The sequence below is a fragment of the Mus musculus genome, chromosome 1 (assembly GCF_000001635.26).
Source record: "Mus musculus strain C57BL/6J chromosome 1, GRCm38.p6 C57BL/6J".
Lineage (NCBI taxonomy): Eukaryota > Metazoa > Chordata > Mammalia > Rodentia > Muridae > Mus > Mus musculus.
In genome coordinates, this window is record NC_000067.6 from 164,996,722 (window position 1) to 165,024,264 (window position 27,543).

Consider the following 27,543-nt stretch of genomic DNA (forward strand, 5'->3'; position numbering starts at 1 on the left):
TTAGCCAAGACAGGTGAAAGCTCTGCTCCTGAGGGTCCACATGCCCGGCAGTGGATGCCCAACAGAAAATTAACTCAAAGGCTTCTTTGGAGGTTCCTTGTCTCCTAATAATCAGGGCTTCTCTCTCTCTCTCTCTCTCTCTCTCTCTCTCTCTCTCTCCCCCTCCTCTCCCCTCTCCCCCCTCTCCCCTCTCCCCCCCTCCCCTCTCCCCTCCTCTCCCCTCCTCCCCTCCTCTCCCCTCTCTCCCCATCCCCCCTGTCCCCCCTCTCCCCTCTCCCCTCTCCCCTCTCCCCTCTCCCCTCTCTCCTCTCCCCTCTCCCCTCTCCCCTCTCCCCTCTCCCCTCTCCCCTCTCCCTCTCTCTTTCTCAACCCTACGGGTCCTTTGAATATATGCGATGGCTTCTAGTTTTCTGTTTTCGTGGGATTCCTGAAAGTGTAAATGAGTGAGTCTCTGTCTACATCTATTTCTTGTACCTCTCTTGGGCTATTTTCCTTCTGTTTGTTTGTATTTGACCTATTGCAATGTGTTTGCTTTTACTTTATCTTATTTCATTTTATTTTCTTATTATCCCTTAGAAACCTATTTGCTTTCTAATGAGATACAGAAAAGGGGTAGATCAGATGGGAGGAGATGTGGGAAGGAACTTGGGAAGTAGAAGAAGAGGAAATTATTATCAGGATATACTATATTAAAAAAAAAAAAACATACCAAAGAAAACCAAAAGAATGTCTTCTTAGTCCTGCTTGTAGAGAATTTCCCATTGGTTCCTAAAAGATAAACAAGAAGTTGTAATGAGTCTTTTCTCAAGGTTCTCCTATCAGAATTATTTCTATTTATTTTATTTTATCTAATAAAAAGAAGGTAGTCCCTGGGCTTGTACAACATACTACATCCATTTGTGTGCTCAGGAAACATTTATTGTGTCATCTATTGTTTCAGCCACCGGGGATCAAACAGTGAAATCAAGCCCTTCCTGCCCTCAAGCCTGGACCTAGAAGAGAAAATCAGTAAAGAGCTCTAGGGAGCACAAGCAGAGAGACATCCACTGTCAAGCAGCAGTGAGTTCCGTGGAGAAAGCAAATTAACAGAGACAGTGAGGAATGCGTGCTGGTGTTGTCTGGCTTGGGTCCATTGCAGCCTCGCCTAAGGGATGAACTGAGTTATAATCAAATAAAGCAAGAGCACAGCTAGGGCTCTGCCTGTCTACAGCGCCACATCTTCAAATAGACAACAGACATTATGAAAGGAGACACAAGTTTTTCACTGCACTGGGATGAACCTACAAGGCAGCCTATGAGGATCCAATGGATACTTATCTGCAAGGAAATACTGTGTCCAACACCTACTATGTAACTCTTCGTTATTGTCCTTAGTAAATAGCTCTAATCTCTTCAACAGCATGTTCCTCCAGGGAAACAAACACAGCGAAGATAAAAATGCCAAGATGCTCTTTCCATAGTAGCTCTCTGCAAACCTCCACAAAGTTAATTGGAAATATACGGTGCAGACAGCCTACCTAACCGGGGAGGAGAGATCCATGTCAGAAAACATTGGGATTTTATTTTTATATACATCTATCTGGGAGAAACCACTATATCATGCCATCTATTAAAAATCCAAACTATTTACATTGAGACACAGACCCAGGGTCTGGCAAGAGAATATAGCAGGTAAGAGCACTTGCTGCCAAACTGACAACCTGAGTCAGATCCCCAGAATCAACACAGCAGAAAGAAAAAACTCCTCAGAGTCATCTTTTGACCTCAACATGTATGATAAGGCACATTTTACACACACACACACACACACACACATGCACACATGTGCATGCACATGTAAATAAATAAATGAATAAATAAATGTTTAAGTTTAAAGAAATATATAAATAGGTAAAAAAGCAACTTGCTCAAGTTTCTTGCTGTTGTGGGCAGAAACAGTCACTTGGGGTGTGGTGCCTCCATGAACAGCCTACTATTGCTCTAACAGAAAGTCTTTCTCAAAGAAAATGTTGCTTTTTTTATCAAAGTAACCAAAAAGAGTCTGTTCTAGATTTAGTTCTGAGCACATCATAAGCTCAGGGAATTGTAGACAGAAATCCGCTGCTGTGGAAAATGCTTTCTGGCCAGCATAGTCTTTCTCTCCAGTGTCCTGCTCAGAGGCCTGCAAAGCTGCTCACATTTTCCAGAGCAGAAGTCGAATTCCTCTGTGGACAGCCCTACTACTTTCAAATTTGGGGAGCTGAGGCAATTTTCTTAATTGAATGCAAAGTCATGCGCTCTGTGAGTCTGGGTTCTTCTATAATAGGTTTGTAGTAGGAAGAGAAGGATTTATAGCCAGTACATGACCAGTAAAATTATGACGGGAACTGGATCTACTGGAAATGCTTTACAAGTGCTCTTTTTGGACCGTGGTCACTCTGTGCTTCTGAAAACGGCCTTCTTCAGAGATATGAAAAAACTGCAAGTCACACTTCAGCAGTGATGCCTAAGCCAAAGCACAAAACCTGAACTGTTTTGTTTTTTTTTTAAAGAAGACACAGCAGGTATAATACATATAGACTTCTAAAGGCAATTTCCATGCTGGCTTCCTTCCCTTTTCAAGTAAATTATAAAAATGTGAAGATTTGTAAGGACATGGTGAGCAAAGAATCTTGTCACCGGGGGTATGAATCACTTGTCTTACCACACTGTGACAGAACCACTGATAGAGTCACCTTACTGGGAGGAGCCAGGGATTTTCTCACAGCTTCAGCGATTTCAGTCTACATACCTTAACTATGGATTCTGCCTGGGCCCACAGTGAGGCTCGGCATCATGGAGGAAGAGGAGAATTCTGACTTCAGCGCCTGAGGAACAGGAAGTAGAGGACAACGAAGGGATGGGCAAGGACAAGACACAACCCCCCAAGGCCCCAAGGACACTTCCAAGCCGCTTCTCTACCTAAGCCGGGTTCCTAATGTCTCCACCTCCTCCTGAGAACAGCACCTCCTGCTGGGGACCGAGGATTCAACACAGCAGCCTGTGCAGAGCACTGAGTATGCAACCCTAACACCATGCGCGCACGTGGTACAGAGCAGACACAGAAGGAGATAAATGGCTTTTTCCTTCCCTGAGCCGTGGGAATTAGAAAGCCTGTTGAGGAAAGCAGGGAGGTTCACTATTTTTCTGTGGCTGTATAATTTCTCTTGGAAATCAAGGAAGCCAAGCTGATTTAGTGTCTGACTTTTACGGACAGGGCTGTTTTCCAGAATCTAAGCTCCCAAAGGCACTAAATCAAGAGAAGACCCACCTGGTTTTAAAAAGCCTGGATGACAAATGCTCTCTGAAAGACACACTTGAGTTATTTGCTCACACATGTAAAAGAGTATGCGGCTTAGTGTCCTAAGCATCCCTAGGGAAATGTTTGCCTTAATGACTAGAGGTCATTTTTAAGTAGTAATTATTATCATGCTACATGCTTGAAAGTATGGTGTCACCGTTACTCCATCTGCCTTCCCCACTAATATCTGAAATTATACAACAGTTTAAACGTCTATAATTCTTGATCCAAGGAGCTCAATGTATTAGCACTAACATTTTGAATCTCTTCTTCCTGGTCATCAAAGATACACAGAGACAAAATTGTGGTAGGGAAAGGAGTTTGGACAGAGGAGAGGGGAGGGAGAAATGATGGCTTTTAATTTTCTTTTTAATGAAAAACAAAAGTCAGAAATATGCCACCTAATTGACCTCATTTGACGAGTGATCGAATTGGAAAACTTACTCACCCACTAAGTCAGATCAAAGAGCGAGCCTGATTAACATATAAATAACTTAAACTATCCTTCAGGTACTGTCTTAGTCAGGGTTTCTATTCCTGCACAAACATCAGGACCAAGAAGCAAGTTGGGGAGGAAAGGGTTTATCCGGCTTACACTTCCATACTGCTGTTCATCACCAAGGAAGTCAGGACTGGAACTCAAACAGGTCAGGAAGCAGGTGCTGATGCAGAGGCCATGGAGGGACCTCTTTACTGGCTTGCTTCCCCTGGATTGCTCAGCCTGCTCTCTTATAGAACCAAGACTACCAGCCCAGAGATGGTCCCACCCACAAGGGACCTTTCCCCCTTGATCACTAATTGAGGAAATGCCTTACAGTTGGATCTCATGGAGGCATTTCCTCAACTGAAGCTCCTTTCTCTGTGATAACTCCAGCTGTGTCAAGTTGACACAAAACTAGCCAGTACAGGTACTGTAACAAAACAGTCATAATATCATTTTCCCTCCAGGTTTTTTGTTTGTGTGTTTGTGTGTTTGTTTGTTTGTTTTTGTTCCAGAAGGTTCTTGGCCTCGCTTGAACAGTTTAGCACCACAGGAACTTCAACATTCATGACCCCTAAACGAAATTTCCACCATCAGTGGCCAAGGGATTTCTGTGATTCTCTTTTTCAGCACTAAATATAGAAATTAGATTTATGTTACCATTTGGATTATTTTTCAATTTTTCATTTGTTCTAAGCCTTAAAACCACTTTAAATGACTCTTAATATTTTATGAGCAGCCCTGAGTGCCTGAAAGTGCTGTCTTAGGTGTTCAGGCAACTGATCTGACCTATATTTTAGAACTGTTCTAGCATAACTTTCCAAGGGTGTTTTTGCAAATGGCCACCTTGAGTGTTGTTTTAGACTTCTTTGCTTCCTCTGGTTCCATAATGATAGATCAGCTTCAGGATAATTCGTTACCAAGGGAATGGATAAATATTAAAGGGAAGGAAATATCATCCTTGCAAAGTCCTTCGTGTTTCCTAAAAAAAAAAAAAAACAAAAACAAAAACAAATTCTTCATATGGTTGAATCAATTGAGACTTAGAAAAGTGATTTAGGGTGATAATAAAGCATGCGGTTCGAGGACAAGACTAGCATTCTGTATTCGGCTCCTCTTTGATAGTGCGTTTCATTTGCTTTGAATCTGGAAATAGTGTTTGTTGCCCCCCCCCCGCCCCCCGCTTTTATAGAAAAATAATAATACAGATAAAGAAGAAACAACCAACTATGGGAACTGAGGAAAGCATGTGGCATGCATTGGTGTCAGGCTGCATGCATTGGTGTCAAGCAGCATGCATTGGTGCCAAGCTACATGCACTAGTATCAGGCTGCATTCATCAGTGTGCTGTAGTGCAAACAGCAGTCATTCTCTGTCCACAAGTGATAGAAAGGTTGGCATAGCCTTCACTGGGATGCATGGAGGGGCGCTGTGTGTGCTGGTGATAGACAAATAACCCCCAAGACAGGAAACAGGTTATCAAGACCCCTACCACCTTAGGAACCTGAAGCTCAGGTGCTTCTGTAAACTCACAAGTGCTATAGATTAGAAATAGGACCACAGAGAACCCAATCACAAAAGAACTCACACAATGTGTACTCACTAATAAGTGGATATTAGCCCAGAAACTTACAATACCCAAGATATAAGATACAATTTGCGAAACACATGAAACTCAAGAAGAATGAAGACCAAAGTGTGGACACTTTGCCCCTTCTTAGAATTGGGAACAAAACACCCATGGAAGGAGTTACAGAGACAAAGTTTGGAGCTGAAACAAAAAGATGGACCATCTAGAGACTGCCATATCAAGGGATCCATCCCATAATCAGCCTCCAAACACTGACACCATTGCATACACTAGCAAGATTTTGCTGAAAGGACCCTGATATAGCTGTCTCTTGTGAGGCTATGCCAGTGCCTGGCAAACACAGAAGTGGATGCTCACAGCTATTGGATGGATCACAGGGCTTCCAATGGAGGAGCTAGAGAAAGTACCCAAGGAGCTAAAGGGAACTGCAACCCTATAGGTGGAACAACATTATGAACTAACCAGTACCCCGGAGCTCTTGTCTCTAGCTGCATATGTATCAAAAGATGGCCTAATCGGCCATCACTGGAAAGAGAGGCCCATTGGTCATGCAAACTTTATATGCCCCAGTACAGGGGAACGCCAGGGCCAAAGAGTGGGAGTGGGTGGGTAGGGGAGTTGGGGGGAGGGTATGGGGGACTTTTGGGATAGCATTGGAAATGTAAATGAGGAAAATACCTAATAAAAATATTAAAAAAGAAATAGGACCACAGCCTAGAACCCATGAAATGTCCTCAGATTATTAAAGTAAATATATTGCAATGATGTCAGTCATCAAAAAGACACTAAGGTGGCTGGGGAGATACCCTAGTGCTGCTTATCTTATAAGTACAAGGACCTGCATTGAATCTCCATATTTATAAAAGTTGGGTGTGGTGGCAGATTTGAATTCCCAGTGCTTGGAAGGCAGACACAGGTACATCTCTGGGCATCTCTGGCCTAACAGCCCAATCTACTTGGTTGTCTTCAGGCCAGTGAGATGATGTACTAGATATAAAGGTATTACATGAAAGATAAAAAAAAATAAAGAGACAAAGTAAGATTAACATGAGCCCCTGACAGACAAATAACAGGAAAGACTAAAGATTGCTGAACCCAGACTTTTCTCACTAAGTTTGTCATCAGGACAGTCTGCTAGCCCACAAACAACAGCCCATATCCAGCATAGATGACGGTGTTAAAACAAGGGGCATCTCTTCTGGAGACCTGAAGCTCCTTAGTATTAAGAAGATGCCAGCTATAAGAACAAGGGTCACTTGAGACATTCCAGAAAGGCAGCTTGGAATGGCATGCAGGCCTGGGTTGAAGAAATCCAGAAACCCTGCCTTTGATTCCGTGAGCAAGCCAGTGAGGTCTCAGAGCCCAGCATGCTATGTGTGTGAAGAGGTGTAGCAACCTCAGCGAATCTAGGTATCACTTCAACATGATGACTTTTGATAGATTTATTGACTCTCTGCTCTGGAAGCTGTTAAGAATTCTATAATGAGCAAGACAATCAGTAGTAACACCTGTTGCATAACACTTTCCTCCAAGATTAAAACATTCTATCCTTCGGAAAGTTTCTTAAGCAGGAAGATAAACAACTCAAACCTTCAGGAAGTCCCTGAAAACGATGAGACTCATTAAGCTCCTCCCTACCAGAATAAGCAATAAAAACTGAGAGCACCCCACCCGCCCCCCTCCCTAGATGGAAGGAAGACAAGCTGCAAAGAAGACTCTCAGACAAGACCAGATGCCTGGAATAAGCAGAAACCATCTGAGCTGCCTGGAAGAGGTTTAGGTTGACTGAGGCACCTGGAAAGGACGTTCTCCAGCCTGTTGAGCGCCTGTGGTCTGTGCCGTGTGCTCCACGTTCCCAGCTTTAGGAGCTGTCCCTAAACTGGGGTGGAATTTGTAACTGAGTCACTTCTGCTCCTGTAAGGAACCCCTCACCCATATTCCCGTAAACTCAATAGAACACATTGGTTTGGCACATTGGACTTTGCTGCTGTCTATAATTTGGTCTATCATGGGTTCCTATCTGGGGTGAGCAGACATATGTTTTGTGTCTCTGCAGGAAAAGTTCTATCACACAACACTCCTCACCTGACTTTATCTAGAGAGAGAGATACAGATTCCTTCAGTATGACATGGTAAGTATTGTCATAAGGATGAAAAGCAAGAGTGGTAAAACTTATACAGAAAATTTTACTGTAAATGCTGATGGAAAGACAGAAACTATAACTAAGATATAAGGCAATGGAAAAACATAGAAGATGGTTATAGGAACACTTACTTAAGAGGGAAGCCAGGTATAATGGTATTTGCTTGTAATCTTAGCAGTTGCGGTTGGTTATAGGAACACTTACCTAAGAGGGAAGCCAGGTATAGTGGTATTTGCTTGTAATCTTAGCAGTTGCGGTGTGGAGGCAGGAGAATTATGAGTTCAAGATCATACTTGGTATGTAGCAAACTTGAGGCCAGTATGAGCTATGTGAGACACTGCCTAAAGAAATAGAGATAGATAGATAAATAGATAGATAAAATTTGAACATGCACTAGGGCTTGTTACAAGAGTACTTTGTTGAGTTACCCATTATTAGTTATTATATTTTATTAACTATCTAAAAGTGTCGTTTACACCCATTAAAGAGACTAGAAAATAAACACACTAGAGCAATGCATGAAGATCCCAACCAATGAGATTATCTAGTCTTCTGATTGATGCTTATCCAACAATACTTCATTTAACTTGGCCCCAAAGTGATTTCCAGGTTGAACTTAAATCATTTCTGTAAGGCAGAAATGTTCTCAATGTTGTATGGGAGAAGTGTGTGCATTGTCTGTATATGTGTGTGTCTGTTTGTGTGTGTGTCTATGTGCGTGTCTGTGTATGTGTGTGTGGGTTTGTGTCTTTATGTGTCTGTGTGCCTGTGTCTCTGTGTGTGTCTGTGTGTGTCTGGGTGCATGTGTCTGTGTGTGTCTGTGTGCATGTGTGTGTGTTATGCTAAGCAAATGACAGGAAATAGAATAAATTCAGTAAACTTACACAAAAGTGTGCTATATTGCAATCATTCTGAGAGAAATGAGATTTCAGTAAACATACCTGTCACCTGACTTGTCCAGATGTTTTGTAACCCTGATGCTGGCAGAACCGCATGGAGAAGGAAGCCCTGCATCACTCCCCACTCCACTTGCCAACAGAAGAGAATACTTTTATAATCAGAGGCTCATCCTGTATTTATCAGCATTTTGAAGGCCTTCCCTAAACATGTTTGCTATGAAACCTTACAGCTTTTGGATTACTTCTTATGGCAAGCATCGGATTCATTGAGGCAAGGCAGGAAGCAACTATCTGTTACATTATATCTTGAATTACTTCATTTCTGGTTAATAATCAAATTTCCCCCAATTATATTCATTATGATTCAACTTTCTCCATATGTGATTGTTATGCGTTTATTCCATTTATTCCAATCAGTCTTGAGAGTTACAGTAAACCTCTATTAGCTGGATCTTTTGAGAATATGATATTTTAGCTAGGAAAGCCTTTTGATTTCCTAAATGGTATCCTACAGAACATGACCATTCTATGAGAGTCATATTCAAAAAATATTCTACTACAAGAGAAGAAAGGGGAAAAATAAGAAGATGAAGGGAAGAAGGTTGAGTTGAAGGGCATTTTTCTCACTCTAATAAATTTGAAAAGCATTTTGACTTCAGAACTTTACTAATGGGCTTCTTCCACAAGAATACAGATTGTAATTCTTTGAGAAAATAAATGGCCATTTAAAAAACGTATATGGCCAAAGTACTTTCTCCCTGAAGCCACCTAACATTATAAAGGATGATACTCAGTGGACAGTATTAAGAAATTGCATTGTGGGTTATGTTGTAGGCCAGGAGCAGTGTGCTTCTCTGTGTCCTATATTTGAGCAAATTTCTCTACACTGTGAATTTTTGTTTTTAATTATTTTTGCATGTGTTTCTCATAACTCCTTCTCCTGGGTTAATTTGCTTGAGCAGCTCAAAGAACTTGGGGCAATGCTAACGTTCCCCAGTTGCTTATAATGGACATTGCAAGGATCACAGATGGAGCACTACATAGTGCAGGTTGCATGGGAAACGATTCAGAGCCTCAGTGTCCCCATGGGAGCACCGTCTTCCAGGAACCTGTTCAGCTGTCCAGAATCTCCACAACCCTTGACCTTTGGGGTTTTTTTATAGACTTTTTATAGATATAGATGCAATAGAGACCTAGGGGATGTCTATTCAGATTCTTCCTGGTCTCTATGTGACACTGCTCCATCAGGTTTGTGGTAGGACCCACAAAGAATGCAGACCAACTGTCAGACCAGCTTAATTCAAAGAAACCCTGTATGGCCAAGTTGAAGGGAGAAAACTAAGAGGAAATTAAAGGGTTTATAACCAGCTTTAGAGAGGGTATTATGAGCCACTGATAATTTCACAGGATGACAAATGTCCTACTTGGTCCCAATAGTGCTAGCGATCTCATTTGTAAAATATAAATAACAGTTTGAACATTTTGTATCCAGACAAAACATCACCAACGTCTCATGATTTATAAGATTTCCTATTACTGTTTTCAGCAGAATGTCTCCTCTAAATGGCTGAGCATCCGCCCTATTAATCATGTCTCCCTAGTAAAGAAATGGACTGAACACACCAGTGTCCTAATTTCACAAAGGTAAAGAAAAAAGTTGCAAGATCAAAGGGTTTTTTTCTTCAAGGTTACCTAAGATCCTACTGTGTTCATGGTTCAGAAAGAAAGAGATGCCTGGCTTCCACCAGTCAGGAGAGTCTGCTCTTTCTGATTCAAAACTTCATCCAGTATATGAGACAGCAGGCAATTTAATATCTAGGGTTGCCAATGCATCAAGTATGTGATAGAAGGTACAGCCACATTAATATGCAACTATATAAATATAAAAGGATGTTCTTTACTAAGCACAGTGCCTCTCACTTCTCAGAAGAATTGGTGTCTCAGAAGAATTGATGTCTATGTGAATAGAACTGAGAAAGATAGCAAGCTACTCAACTTATTTTCATTAGCATATGAGACAGTACATGCAGCTATGCCACTCCTGGGAATCACTCTCAAGAGTTTGGGGAGAAAGAAGAAATTCGTAGCCCCTGTGGGTGCATTATGCAGGATGCTCTCTCCAAATATTAGCTCTCTAAAAGGATTTAAAACTCTAAGAAAAATCCAAATAAATGCCTGAAAGATTGGCCCTATAATACCTAAGTAATTAACCCTGCATCATGTTCTTGTCCCACTTGCTTACACTAAAAGCGCTGTTAGAACTAAGCACATCGGTCTCTTAGGAAGCTGTGGAGGAGAAACAGATCCTGTGAGGCACCATGCTTACTTGGAACCATGCACAGCTTTAGACCACTCTCCCTGTATCCCCAGTGCTCCCTGGAGACTAGATTGTCCCCATTCTACACAGCAAAAGAAAGCAACATCAAAAAACAATTCTTTGAGCTCTTAGGAATAGACAAAGAGAGTAACAGAAGATCTGGCTTTATTCAACTGTTTGACTTGATTAGTTTTAAATTATGAATAATTGCAAGCATACAGATTAGAGAGAGCAGGGTCCTGTGCCTCCTGTCCAAAAAAAAAAAAAAAGATTGCTAGACACAGACATCTGTTTTTTTAATGGAAGCATTCTAACAAATGGCCTTACTCTATAAAATAGCCAATCCTGATGATCAACTTCATGTTATTTAAAAATCACCATGGAAACACCCCTGTGAGTGTGTCTATCAGCATGCTTCCATAAAGGTTTAAGTGAAGAGGGAAGACCCAACCTGAATGCAGGCAGTACCATCCCATGAGCAGCGGTCATAAACTGAATTAGAAAGAGAAAGCAGGGTGCAATGGGTGCGTGAGACACTCATCTCTCTAGGCTGTTGTGGCAGTGACCATCTGCCTCCTTCTCCTACCACCATGCCTTCCCTGTCACAATGGCTTATAGACCCATGAACACTAAGTCAAAATAAATTTTCCTCCCTTAGCTTGCTTCTTGTTAGAAACTTGATCTAAGAAAAAAAGGTAAAACAAACAAACAAACAAACAAAGCCATATTACATTTACTAAAACTCACTTTTCTCCAACATTTCCTCATCATTTATGATTCAGTGTCCCAAGACAATGAAGAGACCATGATGTTCTCATTTTACACATGTGTTGTGTTTTTTAAATATATATGTTGTGAACAAACAGGCTCAAAGACACACACAAAAATATAAAGAATAGATTCAACGTGCATGCAGGCACACAGGCACGCTTCGGTTCCCTTGTAACTTGCTGGGGTCTCACTCCATTTTTGGTCTGCAGGACGGGAGAAGTAGACATTGTTTTGCCATCTCACATTTCCAGAAGAGCTTGGGAGTGCTTGTTTTTCTTTGCCTTTATATGTTTTTCTTTCTTTCCTTTAGGAAACACGCAAGATGTGTGTGTGTGTGTGTGTGTGTGTGTGTGTGTGTGTGTGTGTGTGTGTGTGTGTGTTTGTATTCATCTGACTCCTTTAGACTTAGTCAAGAGATCTCCATGATGCTTTTGCTGTCAAGATTGGATGGAACATTTTCATGAGTCATTGGCAAGTATTGTCAAAAGATGCCAAGATCTCAGAAGGAGAGACTGTGGACCGTTTCTGGGCATGAGATGAACCCTGAGGAGCACCTGAGTTCAGCCCACAGTGAGTGCTATTCGAGGAAGCAAAGGGAGTGGCTGGATTTGAGAGGAGATTTTAATGCACTTTAAACTAAAGAAGAAATGGTTGTTTTAGAGAATGACGGGTGACTCAAGGTTGTCAGAAAGAGATCCTTGGAAGAAGGCCTTGGGACCTGTCACTCACTGGGCTCCAAGTAGTTCAGGATCCACTTTGTCATTGGTTATCAGCCTGGAGCTCCATGAAACCAAAACATAAAGAACAAACAATAGTCATAGAAAAAGGGCTAACCTAGACCAAAGAGACATCCTACCTAGGTTGGGAAGGAAGACTTACTAGGAGGTGACTTCGTGATGTAATGGGCTGTGTTGTTTAAAGTAAGACAACACCTGAAACTCTATTTTTTGGTTACATAAGGTAAGCAGCCTTGACCCAACCATGCCAAGCATAAACACATATACTATGAGCATACTGAACACTTATCAAATGTCCCAGGCATCTTTCTAAGTGCTCTAACATATTAACTTATTTCATCCCCTCTATAACCCAGTGATGGGGTGCTGTTACCTCTCCCCACATTGGGCATGGAAAATCAGAGGTAAGAAGAGTTGGGTAGTTTAAGGAGTCAGACTGGCTTCAAAGCCTGGCCTCTGGACCCTTGCAGAGCACTGCTCTTCACAGTGAGATGCTGAAGTCAGGTTTAGAGAGAGCTTGGAGTGACTCCTGCTGACCCCAGTTGTCACTGTAGGTCAGGTTGCAGCTTGGAGTAATATTTTTCCTCCCAACCACGAGAAATGTCTGAGGATTTCCTCTTGCTGGGTCTTGAGACAGATACACCTAGTATTCAGCAGGCCCCTACGTCTTCTTTGGAATCCATATGTACTATGTGAGCTATTACTAGCTTGAGTAGGCAGTGCCATAGCCTAATGGCAGGCTAGGGGAGAAAATGTGTTCAAAGACAGGGTCTCTCCCATTTGCTTTCCCAGAGAGCGCATTCCAAATGCTATCATTTTCGGAGGTTTCTCTTTCTTCTTGACAGGAAGGCAAACATGTACAGAATTCTCTTCAATTCTGAGATCTAACCTTACAGCCCACTGCCATTGTAATAGATTAGTCATCGTCAAGGCCAGCTAGATCATCTGTTTCTCTGTAATTACCATCAGTGCCCATTGGCTTTTACCCAAAGCTCAAAACAATGTTGGAAGATGGGATAGTCAAAGTACCACTGTTCTCTGTATCTTCTTACTCATTTACACTCCATCACTTCCCAGCCACCCTGTCTCCTTAGTGGACTGTAGCAAAGTTATACATTGGGAAATTCCTAATATACAAGGCAAAAAATCCGAGTAGGACCCAGAACCAAATCCATAAATAAGGTGACTCCATACATATATTCTACTAAAGCAGGGAATAGGACAACGGGTAACCCATAGTTGTATTTCACTCTGTTTCTTTTATTTATTCACAAAATATGCATCAAGCATCAGCTACTATATGACAGGTCCTATGTGAGATGCTAAGAATTTGGTGTTGAAGACTTAGTCCCTAAGCTAAGTCTAAGTTTATAATACCCTGTCTCCTTTCCCAGCAGTTTACCTTCCCATCTTCCCTGAAAGATACCATCTTTACCATCCAATCTGAAAGACTAATGCAGGTAACAAAGTCTGGTGAGAGTCTTCAAACTGGAACTAATCAGGAAATGATTTGGCCAGGTACGTGGGAACAACTCTAGAACTGGCCTTTGATTCATGACTTAATTCAGAGTATCTGCAGTCTGTAGATCCATCCTTTTTGCAAAGATGGCTACTGGTAGGTAAGTAAATAATATCAGGTCCCTCAATCTCATGTTTCCTTCCAGAAAATGCAGTTCTTTCAACTTCAGCCAAGAGAAAAGATCATATTCTAGGTATTCCTCTCATGGTAGCATCCAGGTAGAGATGCTGTTAGATTTCCTCATCTTTGACTTAATGGGAGAGGAACTAAGTTATTTTAAGAGGCTTTTATTTCGCTAGGCCATGTGGAGAACTGGAATCTGAATCGCTAACCTCTAAGTATGGCTGAGTTAGATGACCTTATTTGAGATGTCTGAGGTGAGGGTAGACCCCTCCTAGCCTGGAAAAGGCACCAGCAGGTATAAGTTTCGTCCAAACAACACCAGCCCTAAGCGAATGCCTGAATCTATTAAAGTTGACTACTGAACAACTACCACCCAATTTTTCCTTTGTAAAATTTCTACAGCTTTTGATAACTCCTGCATTTCCCCAATTTCTTGTAACTAAAGATATTACATATCCATTAGAAATCATATTGACAGAAATATTAAGCAGAGTAAAAAGATACTCGGGGATTCCCCTTGCGCCCCTAATTCACAGAGTGTGGATATTATTTATTGATTCTGGTCACTGTTTCCTGAACTTGCAAAGCCACATTATTTCCTGCACCAAGTCAAGGGTTATGTTATTAATTCTCAGAACTGGTTTGTAAGTAAAGATGCAGACTATTTCCTGTTAGGCTAACTTAACAAGCAATGTCTGTTACTCTGATAAAGAGTGTCATAGATGTTTACCTATACTCAAAATGCAAACCTCTCACTGAAGTTTTGAAAGCATCCATTGGAAAGTGACTTACTAGTTAAGACTGTTGTTATGGGGCAAGATGTTAACTCTGAACCATCGAATCAACTGGAGGGTGTAGGGCATGTGGTTTAATCTCCGTGGGGTTCAGTCTCTGCATCCATAACTATGAGACTTCAAAACTGCTTACCTTTTGGCTTTAAATGAAAGACTCAGCGGAGTAGTATGGAAGAACTGAGTGTAAGTTGTGATAGCAGGTTCCTAACAGGTGTCAGTTATTGTTACAACTGTCCTGCCTCAGTGTTGCCCTTCTGATGGTACTTAATAAGAGACACTGGAGAGAGGTGTGGGGAGGGTTTCATCTCCATCCCAGCTCAGGCAACACCAGGGTTCCCAGTATCCTAAACAAATGTTAGCAACTGAAGACCAGTTCTTATGGTCCTGACTCATTTTTTTTGTCCCAATCTCTCCTGAGGAACAGACAGGAGAGATGTCATCACTTTCCTCTGAGAGAATAGGGAGGTGAGGCAGTGAGGGACCATTGCCTGCTCTGAGCTCTGTTTTGTTGTTGTTGTTTTAAGTATATGGAAAAGCAAGAATTCTGAGGATGAGGCATGGCCCAAAGAGCCAAGGAAACCAGCTGAGTCCTGAAGGCTGTGGCAGCAGTGTAGTCATGGCAGTCTGGAGATGGGGTGGGCTAAGGGGAGCATGAGACATTGGCTTTAGAGTAAGTGGTAGGAGGCCTAAATATGATTCCAGCTCTACTCTGACTCTTCTCAATTGGAAAGCCAAAGCTATCCTTTGACTTTACTTCTTTAGCTTTGCCAAAAAAAGAAAAAAGAAGAAGAAGAAGAAGAAGAAGAAGAAGAAAGAAAGAAAGAAAGAAAGAAAGAAAGAAAGAAAGAAAGAAAGAAAGAAAGAAAGAAAGAAAGAAAGAAAGAGAAATCAAATTTAATTCAAACGAATGGAACTATTTCAAGAACTCTCAAAATGAGGTTGTCTGCAACTGTAAGTGAGCAAGAAACCCAACATGAGCTGTTCCCACAGCCTCCCTGATGCAGATCCAAGAAGAATAAAGTACTCCAGGGCACAGGAGAGGCAGCCCCAAGGTGCTGACCAAGAAACAGAAGGCAGGGCAGGGCAGGGCAGGGCAAGAGGCTTGTGCCATAAATAACAGGATGCTCGCAGGAGGGAGGACAGGTGAGAACTATCACAGGGTCTACAGCAAGTGCACCACTCTGAGGCAGCTGACATGTCCTGGGCTTTCTGCCAGCTGACCGTCCGCTGCTCAGAAACCACAGTGGAAAGCAATTTCCATCCTTCAGATTCCTGTCAACCTGGTCCTCTGCCCACTCAGTTTTGCCTCCCTTTGTACTTTCAAAAAAAATAATATATATATATATATATATATATATATATATATATATATATATACCCAGACTCAATTGGAATAGGGATCATCTCTTCCCAACTAATTAGCCAGACACTTCAGAGATGTCCAGTTGACAATGCCCACCAGAGCCTGGGCATACAGTGTTCACCTTCTACCGAACCCTGTGTCCTGTAGTCTGAAATTTGACCCTCACTGTGGACAGATGGAGAATCATTCACCTTCCTATTGTTTTCAACCCACTTTCCCTCAAAAACCCTGCATCCCTACTCTTGAGATAGGGCTTCTTTGGGTCGCAAAGACAAAGACACAGGTTCGTCAGGACTAGATTATATATTTGTTCTGACAACGAGCACAATTTCTCATTGTCATTCTGGGGAAAGCTAGCTATAGTCTATGTCAGCCCTCCCATTGTGCTGACCTGGGGAAGTGGATATCAAACAGTAAAGCTTCCCTGGAACAGAGGGTAGATGAGCACTGGACTGCACATATCAGTAATTCTTCATTCACCTAAATTGCTGTCAGTGGAACATCTAACAACATGACAGGATACAAGGTCTCCCTACTCAAGACAACCAATCTTCAGCCAAAAAGGACATCATAGTACAGTGTGGCCAGTGCCACAGGGGAAGAGTCAAGAGAGAATGTCTTTGTCCCAAAGATAAGACAAAGGAATAACTCAAGTTATGGGATTGAGGGTCCTTCCTGGAAAGGAGGAAGACCCACACTTGAGATATAGCCAGCCCTTGCCACACAGAAGCATCTTAAGTGAATCTTTGCTTGCTTCAAACACATGAGAGGGGAGGGAAGAGAAAATCCAATCATTATGCAGCACTGTGGTCCCTCATTCTACACAGTGACTTCCTTGTGAGCCAGCAAGGACAGGAAGTTGCTGATAAGTACCCTGTGTCTTACAGACTTCCCGTAAGCAGAGAGCCAACTTGGGCTGGTGGACCAGAGACAGGATTTACAAAAAGAACTGCTTCCTGCGTATATCAAGGTCTCTCCAGTAAGAAGAGAAAAACAATGTCAAAAATAAGATGAATATCTATCAAATTAGTGGAGCACACACACACACACACACAAATTAGACATAATTCCCTAGATCCTAGTGCTAGCTAACATACTCTTACAGTGTCACTCTGTATGAAGGTGTCAACAGGAGTTCATGGACGTCCATAAACAACTGGCCTTGATCTTGATGCTATCTTTGAGTCCAGTGGTCTTCCCTACACTGTCCTCCTCCTCTGGAGCTGTCCTTCTACATGTCCTTAGCTGCCATGTCAGCACCCTATACAGGAGTTTCCCACTCTATCTTCCCTGCTTAAGGATGCCTCAGATTGCAGAAGAGATAGCCATGCATGGTGGTGAGAGACTGTGCCCCCTCCACACACACAAAAGGAAGGAAAGGAGAGAGGAAGGAAGGAAGGAAGGAAGGAAGGAAGGAAGGAAGGAAGGAGAGAGAGAGAGAGAGAGAGAGAGAGAGAGAGAGAGAGAGAGAGAGAAAGGAAGGAAGGAAGGAAGGAAGGAAGGAAGGAAGGAAGGAAGGAAGGAAGGAAGAAAGAAAGAAAGAAAGAAAGAAAGAAAGAAAGAAAGAAAGAAAGAAAGAAAGAGAGAAAGAAAGAGAGAAAGAGAGAAAGAGAGAAAGAGAGAAAAGAGAAAAGCAGAAGAGAGCAACCTAGAGCCAAAGTACCACAGACTGAAGCCTAATTGTGGCTGTAGGAAGGAAGCAGACCAGATCAAGGGGAGATCCTTCCATTGTGGGGTTGCAATATTTCACTTTCCAGCCAGAGAGAAGCTGTGGGCTTCACTGATTGCAGTAGAGATAAGAGGAGAAGCAGCCTTTGTGTCTGGCTCCTTTTTGTGTTTCCATTCCACTCTGTCTGCTATCAATGTTCATGATCTATTTGGCATCGTCTCCTAGGTACAACCTAAGTAGGTCCCAGAAGATACTCCAAGTAAACACAAATCTGATTTCCAACTACTGGGAAAAGAAGAGCACAAGCTGTCAAGAAGGCAGGGCAAACAAAGGAGTGCTCGTGGGGCTGACTTGGCCAACGTCATACCATCGCTCACACAAGAAAACGCTGCAGGACCAGTGATGAAATGCTCCCTAAAAGGGAACTCCACCATCTACATGAGACCCTAAGCATCTCCTTCCAGGGCCACGTTGCCAAGTTCTATTACCTGTCTACACATGATTGCCAAGCCTCCCCTTCATGGGCCACTGTGCCAACCTCTGCCATCTACTCACGATCCCAAAGCTTCCCCCGTGGACTACTTTATTACAGCATCTGAAACTCTCCTGTCATCCTACATCTTTAAATCATAATTCCATGCAATTTTATTTACCCCTTTTATGACATTTCGCAATGTCTGTCTTGACACTTTATCTTGACATGTACTTCAAGGTAATATTTCTGGGGTAAGAAACCCTCAATTGTGACTTTAAATTTCTGTTCCTATAATAGTTACCTAATGTGCATGCCTTTCTTATTTTGAAGACTATGTAGTTCAGACACTTCCAATAGCCAGGAAAAAATCCTGGTACTCGTAGTTTATGTCACTATCCCTGAACTTTTTTTTTTTTTTTTTGATAATTCACTCCAGAAGTAAAAGTTCTAATCATGTGCTCACTTATATATTTTATATTTAAATAGTTATCCATACATAGAGTAAATGTTTTAGAGCTGAATTTATTAAATATTCATAGAACCAGAAGTTCCTTTTTTTTTTTAAACTTCTATACCACAGTAGATTTTCTTCCATAAAGGATGCTTGTGCCTGATTTGGAGGCTATAATTTTAAAAAATAAAGGCGCTTTATTTATCCTTTTTCTTATTAATGTAAATGAATTTCTAACAAGAAGCAACACAGAAAAAAAGAAGATTTATGTTGGCTCATGATTTGAGTCCACCGTGGTAGGGAAGAATGGTAGCTCTACAGCATATAGCAGCTTGACCACAACTCAGTGGCTGAGGAGAGAAAGACTAGGGCTGAGCCAGGTCCTAACCTCCAAATATCACCCCTAGGCAACTTCCTCCAGCCAAGCCCTACTTCCGAGGGATCTTCCCTCTCCCAGGTAGCATAATCTGCAGAGAGCCAAGTGATCAAAACTCATGAGACTGCGAGTGCTATTTTATATCCAAACCAGAGGAGATGCCTCATCACTCCTGCAGTGACAGTAGCAGCATTTCTAGCCCACTCAGTAGAACCTGATGCTAACAGATGCTTGCACAAGGTCCTCTCAGCCCATAGAACAGAACTCTCCTGCTAACTTAATGAGTGCTATACATAAAATAAATAAGCTCAAAAAATGATTCTAGCCACTCATTCCAGCCTCTCCTTTTTTTATTGGATATTTTATTTATTTACATTTCAAATGTTATCCCCTTTTCTGGTTCCCCCCTGCAAACACCCTAGCCCATCCTCCCCTCCCCCTGCTCCTATGAGGGTGCTCCTCTACCTACTCCCACCTTACCGCCCTGGCATTCCCCTACACTGGGGCATCGAGCCTTCACAGAACCAAGGGCCTCTCCTCCCATTGATGCTAGATAAGGCCATCCTCTGCTACATATGAGACTGGAGCCATGGGTCACTCCATGCATTCTTTGGTTGGTGGTTTAGTCCCTGAGAGCTCTGAGCAGTCTGGTTGGTTGATCGTGTTCTTCCTGTGAGGTTGCAAACCCCTTCAGCTCCTTCAGTTCTTCCCCTAACTCCTCCATTTGGGGAGAGGGGAGGGTCCCTGTGCTCAGTCTGATGGTTGGCTGCAAGCATCCACATCTGTATTGGTCAGGCTCTGGGAAAGCCTCTCAGGAGAGAGGCTCTTGTCTGCAAGCACTTCTTGCCATCTGCAATCGTGTTTGGGTTTGGTGTGTGCAGGTGGGATGGATCCCCAGGTGGGGCAGCCTCTGGAAGGGCTTTCCTTCAGTATCTGCTCCACTTTTTGTCCCTGTATTTCCTTTAGACAGGAGCAATTCTGGGATACAATTTTGGAGATGGGTGGGTGGCTCTGTCCCTCAACCGGAGGTGGGGGGCCCAATCTATCCTTTTTCCAGCACATGATTTCGCACTGCCCAACTGACAACCTTCTTTGACCAATCCTTTGTAGGAGCATCAGTGAACAGTGAAAGGGATCCAGGTCATAAAGGAGGAATGCACGTGTTCCCAAACGAGGAGGCTGTTTTTAAATGGCCAGCAGTAGACGGGAGAGTTATCGTTCAGTTAGACAACCTAAGAACCAACTCTGAGGCCCCTGGGCATCATTGCTCATGCAGATTGGTCAATTCATAAGTAGAAAATAATTAGATTAGAAGGCCTGTTTAGGTTAGAGAAGGAAGAGAGTCTATTTCCCTGTAACTCTAATAGAGCCTTTTTCTATAAATTATAAACATGAGAGAGAGAGAGAGAGAATAGTCATTAACATTAAGCAGGTCCCTGCAGGTTCTCAATAAAAAGATATTCTGTAGAGATCCACCCAGCTGTTCTGACTTCACACTTCTCAAGTGCAGTGCTTCAGATGAAACACGTAAACATGGGTGGAACAAAGCAAGGGGCAGGCAGAAGGAACCCGCTACCTGGCAGAGGCTGCATACAGCAATGCAGCTGTCCAATCTGACACTCCCTAATAAAAACCACCTCCAAGGCCAGGCTCAGTCAAGTTCCCCACCCAGTGTTGACCAACCATACCTTCTGGGGTTGGAGACTGGTGAAAGGGCCTTGGTTGTAGACCTGCAGGCATGGGTAGGGCTCAGCACTGCCCCCAAGGTGTTCATAGACTCTAGGGTTTGTGGGGAAAGAGACTTCCTTCTCCCCCATCAACTCTCCCCCTCCCCGCCGTTTTGGTTTTTTTGAGACATGGTTTCTCTGTGTAGCCCTGACTGTCCTGGAACTAACTCGGTAAACCAGGCTGGCCTCAGACTCAGAGATCTGCCTGCTTCTGCCTCTTGGGTGATAAGATTAAAGGTGGGAGCCACTACCTTTAAGAGACTTTTTAAAGGGTCCATTTGCTGTCTGAACTCTGAAGTAGCCTCAGAGGTAGGGTGAGGGGGTAGCAGCCATGTGATCTTACATGGCCACTCTTGGAGTCATTTTGACCTCCCTGTACTTATTAGTACTGGCTTTGAAAGAGATAATGCAAAATCCATTCCATGGAGCCCTCCTCTGAGTGAGGAGGGGAACAATGTCCCCAGGCTTTCAGAAATCAGGCTGCACAGTTACCATGGTAACCCTATTATAGTCCGGCAAGTACTCTCTGATGAAAACCTGGAAGCCAAATGGCAAATATGGCTAAGCATTACTGAAAGCCCTGCCGTTTATCATGTGGACCGTGTCATTTAACAATTGCTGAAATAACTCCAGAAGGCCTGACGTCACGAGAGGCTCAGAGGGGCATCCTTCGCCTTCTTGTTTATAGCAGCTGTGGGACATCATACATGCTGGTTTTCATACAAAGACCCACCCCAATCAAACCTTGCTCTTCCCAGTGAACAGGGTTTAAGCTTTGAACAGGTATTTATCAACCGTATTTGTCATTATACGGTCTTGAGGATACAGAGGTGAGCAAAGCAGAAAGTCCCAGTCTGCATGGAACAAGTATTCATTGGGAGTGGTATTGTGCAGGTATATAAAAATGGAGAGTTATGCCTTCAGGGTGGGTTGATGATCTCTAGAAAGATCCTTATAGGGATTGAGTCTAAGGCTGAGGGGTGACCCAGGGATCCTAGAACTCTGTGCTAACTCATATCAACTGGATCAAAGTAGGACGTGGTGGCTTTAGTATTAGAGTATATACTATTATCAAGCAATTTATACTTAGTATTATTGAATTATACAATACTATAGTATTTAGTATTATCTAGAAGTATAGTATTATATATAATATCGTATATTATAGAAACGGTGTATTTGGGGAAGAGGGAACAAGAGTCTCCGCAGAGGCGCACACACTTGTGGGCCTCTTTCTTCTTATTCTGATGATAACTGCCTCAGAATACAGACATTTCACCCAGGAGACGTGAGGCCTTAGCTCTGTAGGGGGCGGTTCTGATGCTTTGATTGGGAATTCCTGTGTGAATGCTGAAGGTCCTGTTCTTCAATTGGTTCTCGATCGATCAATAGAGATACCAGCAACCAATGGCTGGGCAGAGGAGGCGGAACTTCGAGGTTCCCGCAGGCAGGCTAGGAGATGCAAGATTGGAAAGGGAATTCACCTTGTTTCAGAGGGAGAGAGAGTCATCGGCCACATGAGATGTCCGGTGGAGTAGTCATTGGCTGCTTCCCCAGGCGGGAGATTAGAAACGCAACCAAGCTAAGGGCAGATTTACAGTGTTGAGCAATGAGTGAAGGTAAAAGCACGCTGGCTGCGGGAGCCTTAGAAGAGCCCAGCCGCTAAGCCATAAGGCAGGTTCAAAATGAGCTCTGTGTGTCTTTCATCTGCAGGTCCCTCGGAACCAGGGCAGTGGCTGGTAGCACAGTCTGCCTGGAGCTTAAAGCAGGGTAGTAGAAACTACATGCTACAAGCTCTCACTCCGTTCCTATAAAAAGATAACAAACAGTGGGCAGAATCACCAACATAACTTACGTGGAGACCGTCTTTTCCCACAGCTTTTACTGTTTGGGGAACTTTATTTTTCATTATTTCATCAAGTAAAAAAAAAAAATCCATCCTGAAGCATAACTAGATTTTCATAGTCTAAGGACATGTTCAGTCTTTCTTTGTCCCTTTCTGACCCTAGCTTTGCTTGGACAGTAACTGAGCTGCCATGAGAGAATCTAGCAATCAGTGCTGAAAATTATCTAAACACATGAGGGCCCATCCTCATTGCTAACCTAACTAAATATAGAATCACCTAGGAGACGTCTCTCTGAGTGTGTCTGTGAAGGATCTTCCAAAGAGGTTTAACTGGGAAGGGAAGATATGGGTAGCAGCGACCCATGGGCCACCCAAATGCATGGGGGCAGGGGGACACTGCCTTCCTCTCTCTGCTTCTTGACTGTGAGTACAACATAATGAGCTGCTGCACACTCGCATCACCATCATTTCTCATCATAATGGACCACACACCCTCTTAAATCATGAGCCAAAGCAAATCTTTCTTCTTTTAAGTTGCTTTCTCAGCTGTTCTGTCTTCTGTCATAGCAACAAGAAAAATACCGGATGCATCTCTCCTACCTTTACTACAGACCGATCTCCCAATTCACAGAAAATTAATACCAAGACCCTCCGTTCTCTTATGAGCACCATGTACAAGTACCCTATGTAAAATCACCTAATATTTGCATATGAGCTATTCTCATCCTTTTGTATGTTTTAAATACTAAGTTAATATCTAACCCAATGCAAATGTCATGTAAAAATTGATACATTGCCTGCATAGGAAACAATGACAAGGAAGGGGGTCTTAATGTGTTCTGCCCGGACATGATTCTAAAAATATTTCCCATCTACTTCATTCAAAACCCATGAACATGGAAAGAAAGCTATGGTTACCCTTCCACCTCTTGATCCTCACGGTTGTAACAAAAATGCTTCCCCAAGGAGCCCTACTCACTGTTGGTGGGTCTGTAAACTGGTACAGCCTCTGGAGATATCAGTAATGGAGTTTCTCAAAACCCTAAAGATATAATTACCATATGAACCAGCAAAGCCACCCCTGGACATACCCCTAAAGGACTATATAACCTGCCGCAGAAATATGTGTACAGCCCCATGTAGTACTGCACTGTTAATAACAGCCTAGTAATGGAAACAGCCCCCATGTCCATCAACTGATGAGCAGATAATGAGAATGTAAGACATTTACACATTGGGATTTTACTCAGCCATAAAGAAAAGTAAAGTTGTGAAATTTACAGCTAAGTGGGTGGAACTAGAAAAAGTATTTAGCCTTATGGTTAATGCTGATCCCAGCAATTTGACAGGGTCTACAGAGTCTTTGGAGACCAATCTCTGTGTCAAATCCCTAATAAAACAGTCTAAGAGAAAAGGAAAGGTCTATTATCATCATTGTTACTATTTTTGTTACTGTTGGTGGTAATATGATTGGATGTCAGAAGACAACTTTATAGAGTCGGCTCTCTCCTATTATCTTGAAGTTGTTCCAAAGATTGAACCAAGGTACTAGGCTTGTGGGACAGGTGTCTTTACCCACTGAGCCATTTTGCTGGGCCCTAGGAATGCTTATTTTGGTTCACAGTTGCAGAATGTTGGAGTCCATGATGACAGGGAGGCAGGCATCATGGAACTGCTCCATCCACAGTGACAGAAACGAGAAACAGCCGCGGTTCCCACTGTGGTAGGCAAAGAAAGTGAAGCCAGGCTGTCTATACTCACCAAAAACCATCTTTAGTGCCACATTCTGCCTGTGGGCCCCACCTCCTAAAGTCTCCAGTGCCCCACACCGCAAAAAGCCACCAGCTGTGAACAAATGCCCAAGATAGGAGCCAGTGTGAGCCAGACAGTTAAGATTTAAGCCCTACCACTTTCTTCCATCCATCTTTTACTATCTTCCCCTTCTGTGCCCAACTGTTTCAATGCCCTGGGGGACTGGGGGAGGCAAACTTTCACTTGCAGAGAAACCATACTAAAAATAAACCCCAGAGTCCTTTGCAATGCCGTCCTACCTCACTGACTCACATAGTACTTCCTCTCTCTCCCCCACTTTACTCCCTCGCCTGCTGCTCCGCTTAAAATTTCCCAATGCTCCCCTGAGTTCGTCCCTGTCCGTTTCCACGTTGCTCTCAGCCTGCTTTCCTTAAGGAGCCTTATGGGTTGGCAAACTCCTTAGAAGTCAGCTACTTTAACTATTGTGTTTAAATGTTAATTTATTGCTCTGATTTTTTTTTTCAGGAATTCAGCTTTGGCCCTGCTGTTCTCAAGCCCACAGGTCTAAGGCTGGCATGCAACAAACATTTCCTCAATCCTCAAAACTGCTGAGAAACCTTCTTCCGAGTTTTTATGTGTCTCTTATCCCTTTTTAATTAAAAGCGTTGTTCCTCAAAGACTTCTACTCAAAATAAGCATGATTTAATTTAATTTCTTTCTGTCTTCTTTTGTTTAGTCTCTGGTCTGATACCCTTGTGATCATAAACTATTTCAAACGCACCTTGTTTTAGTTATAGTTTGAGTTATCCTTCAGCTGAGTACCTAATTATTAGTAAAATCACCATTTCTGTGTGGAAATATTCCCAATAAGGTCCAAAAATCCAGCTTGAAAAAATTACATTTTTAATATTAATCTTTCTGCGAATTGGGAACACTATTTAGATGGCTTTTAAAATCTTAAGAATCCCAATTTAATTTTGCTATTCCTTCTATTTTGAGGAACAAAAAATAATATGCCCACACCAAACACAACAAGGAGAGTTAGTCATGGCCAAATTAAGCTGTTACTAATTAATTCTGTGTATAACTGGTTTAGATACATTGCTAACTACTGTACGCCTAGACAGGCATAATCATGGAAGTAAGCTATTCCTGCTCAGGGCCCAGACAGAATGGCAAGATGCCTGGATTTCCACAGTGAGGAACTGTGAGGCCATGTCACACCTCATATGCAGCTTGCCCCATCAGGAGATTGCAGTTTGTCCAGCAGACATAATGCATAGCCAGGTGGAAGTAGATCAGTTATGCTTGCCAGTTAGATGATGGGCTCTCATCTATGTGGCCAGTACTTTTCCTGTTAGTATGAACAGGTGACACCACTCACTAGACAAAGAGAACCTTGCTGGCTTGTTCCCACACCAGCTCTCATTAGCACAGTTCTCTGATTAGCCTGTGGGGTCCGGGACCCGTGATGGCCACTTGGCTTGGAAAGCAGATGTACAGCCTACACTACAGACTCCTCAGTCCACAGCATGACCAGCACCATTCTCCTCCATCACCAGAAAAGGACCAAATTTCAGGATTCTTCTCACTCTGCCAACAGCAAAAGACCTAGGGAAGCCATACTAGAGGTCTTGTGTGGGTGATGCTCTAGCAAACTTCAGAAGTGAAGTGCACCTATGTAACTCTCTTGGCAGCCCTGGACATCAGAAGGGGGTGGGGGCGTGTCCTGAAAGAGAAGTACAAGTTGAATAGTCAATCAAAGAAGGTAAGGGAAATGCATGCACATGAAAAGCATTGAAAGCCAGAGGGAGGAAGTACACTCAAATCATGTAAGGTTACTCAGTGTAGACACAGGCTGGACATGTGGCCAGAGAGCAAACTTTAGAGCAACGATAGCTCTGTGACATCATAAGAAAACAAACAAACAAACAAACAAACAAAACAGTATCAGCATGTGCTTAAGAAAGATCCCTCTGGCTTCTGTGCGCAGAGTGTGGAGGGTAGTGATACAGTAACAGTAGCTAATCCTTTCCGTTTTGAGCCATGTATCTATTTCCCCTCACGACGGCACTGTGAAGTGGACATGAGTGACCTCCCTTTATGGAAAGAGGCTGGGGCTGAGAGAAGCTTGGCAGTTCTCTCAACAGCCATCTGTGGTTGGAAGACTCTAGAACCCAGGCCTTTGCAGTCATCCTGGTAAGGACGATGGCGATTTCAACAGTAGAGGCACGGAGGATGATAGAGTAAGGTTGTAAATAAAACCCTCCAACTTCAAAATTGGGAGATTACCCTGGCCTATCAGGGTGGACCCATGACATCACTGGGGTCCCTAAAAAATGGAAAAAGGAAGCAAAGTAGATGAGTCGGAGAAATGAATGTGACAGTGTAACAGAGGCAGGGAGCGGCCATACGGCTGGCTTTGAAGATGGGAGCCAGGTCACCAGCTAAGGACTGTGAAACAGCCTTTGAACGTTGTAAAAGGCAACAAAAGAAATTCTCTCTCAGAATCTCCAGAAAGAAAGACAAACTAGTGCCTGGTGATACCTTGAGCTGGCCCCAGTAGGATGCATATGAGACTTCTCCATGCAGATCTATGAACTAGCACATCTACTATATTATTTTTAATTTAATTTAATTTAATTTTTTATTTATTCACTTTATATCTCACTCCCTGTCCCTCTTTTGGTCACCCTCTCCCACAATCCTTCCCTCATCCTCCCCCATTTCCTTTCTCCTCTGAGAGGGTGGGCATCCCCCACACACACACCTTGGCACTTCAAGTTTCTGCAAGGCTAGGTACTTCTTCTCCCACTGAGGCCAGACAAGGCAGCCCAGCTAGTAGAACATATCCCATATACTGGCAACAGCTTTGGGTTTAGTGCCTGTTCCAGTTTTTCAGGACCTACATGAAGGCAAAGCTGCCCATCTGGTATATATGAGTGGGGAGGCCTAGGTCCAGCCCATGTATGTTCTTTGGTTGGTGGTTCAGACCCTAAGAACCCCAAGGGTCCAGGTTAGTTGACTCTGTTGGTCTTCTGTGGAGTTCCTGTCCCCTTCAGAGCCTGCAATCCTTCCTCCCATTCTTCAATAAAAGACCCAAAGCTTCATCCACTGTTTGTCTGTGGGTGTCTGTATCTGTCTGAGTCAGCTACTGGGTGAAGCCTCTCAGAGGACAACATGCTCCTG

General features: G+C 43.0%; 1 long non-coding RNA gene across 1 annotated transcript in view; it reads right to left on the reverse strand.

The window, feature by feature from the left end:
* Positions 1-728: 728 nt before the first annotated feature.
* Positions 729-27,543, reverse strand: part of Gm51669 — a 63,664-nt gene continuing 36,849 nt past the window's right edge. Inside the window, exons 6-8 of the long non-coding RNA XR_003948128.1 lie at positions 7,740-7,876; positions 4,647-4,782; positions 729-768 (exon numbers count right to left, since the gene is read on the reverse strand). This is a non-coding gene — a long non-coding RNA (predicted gene, 51669). The remainder of the gene's footprint in view (positions 769-4,646; positions 4,783-7,739; positions 7,877-27,543) is intronic.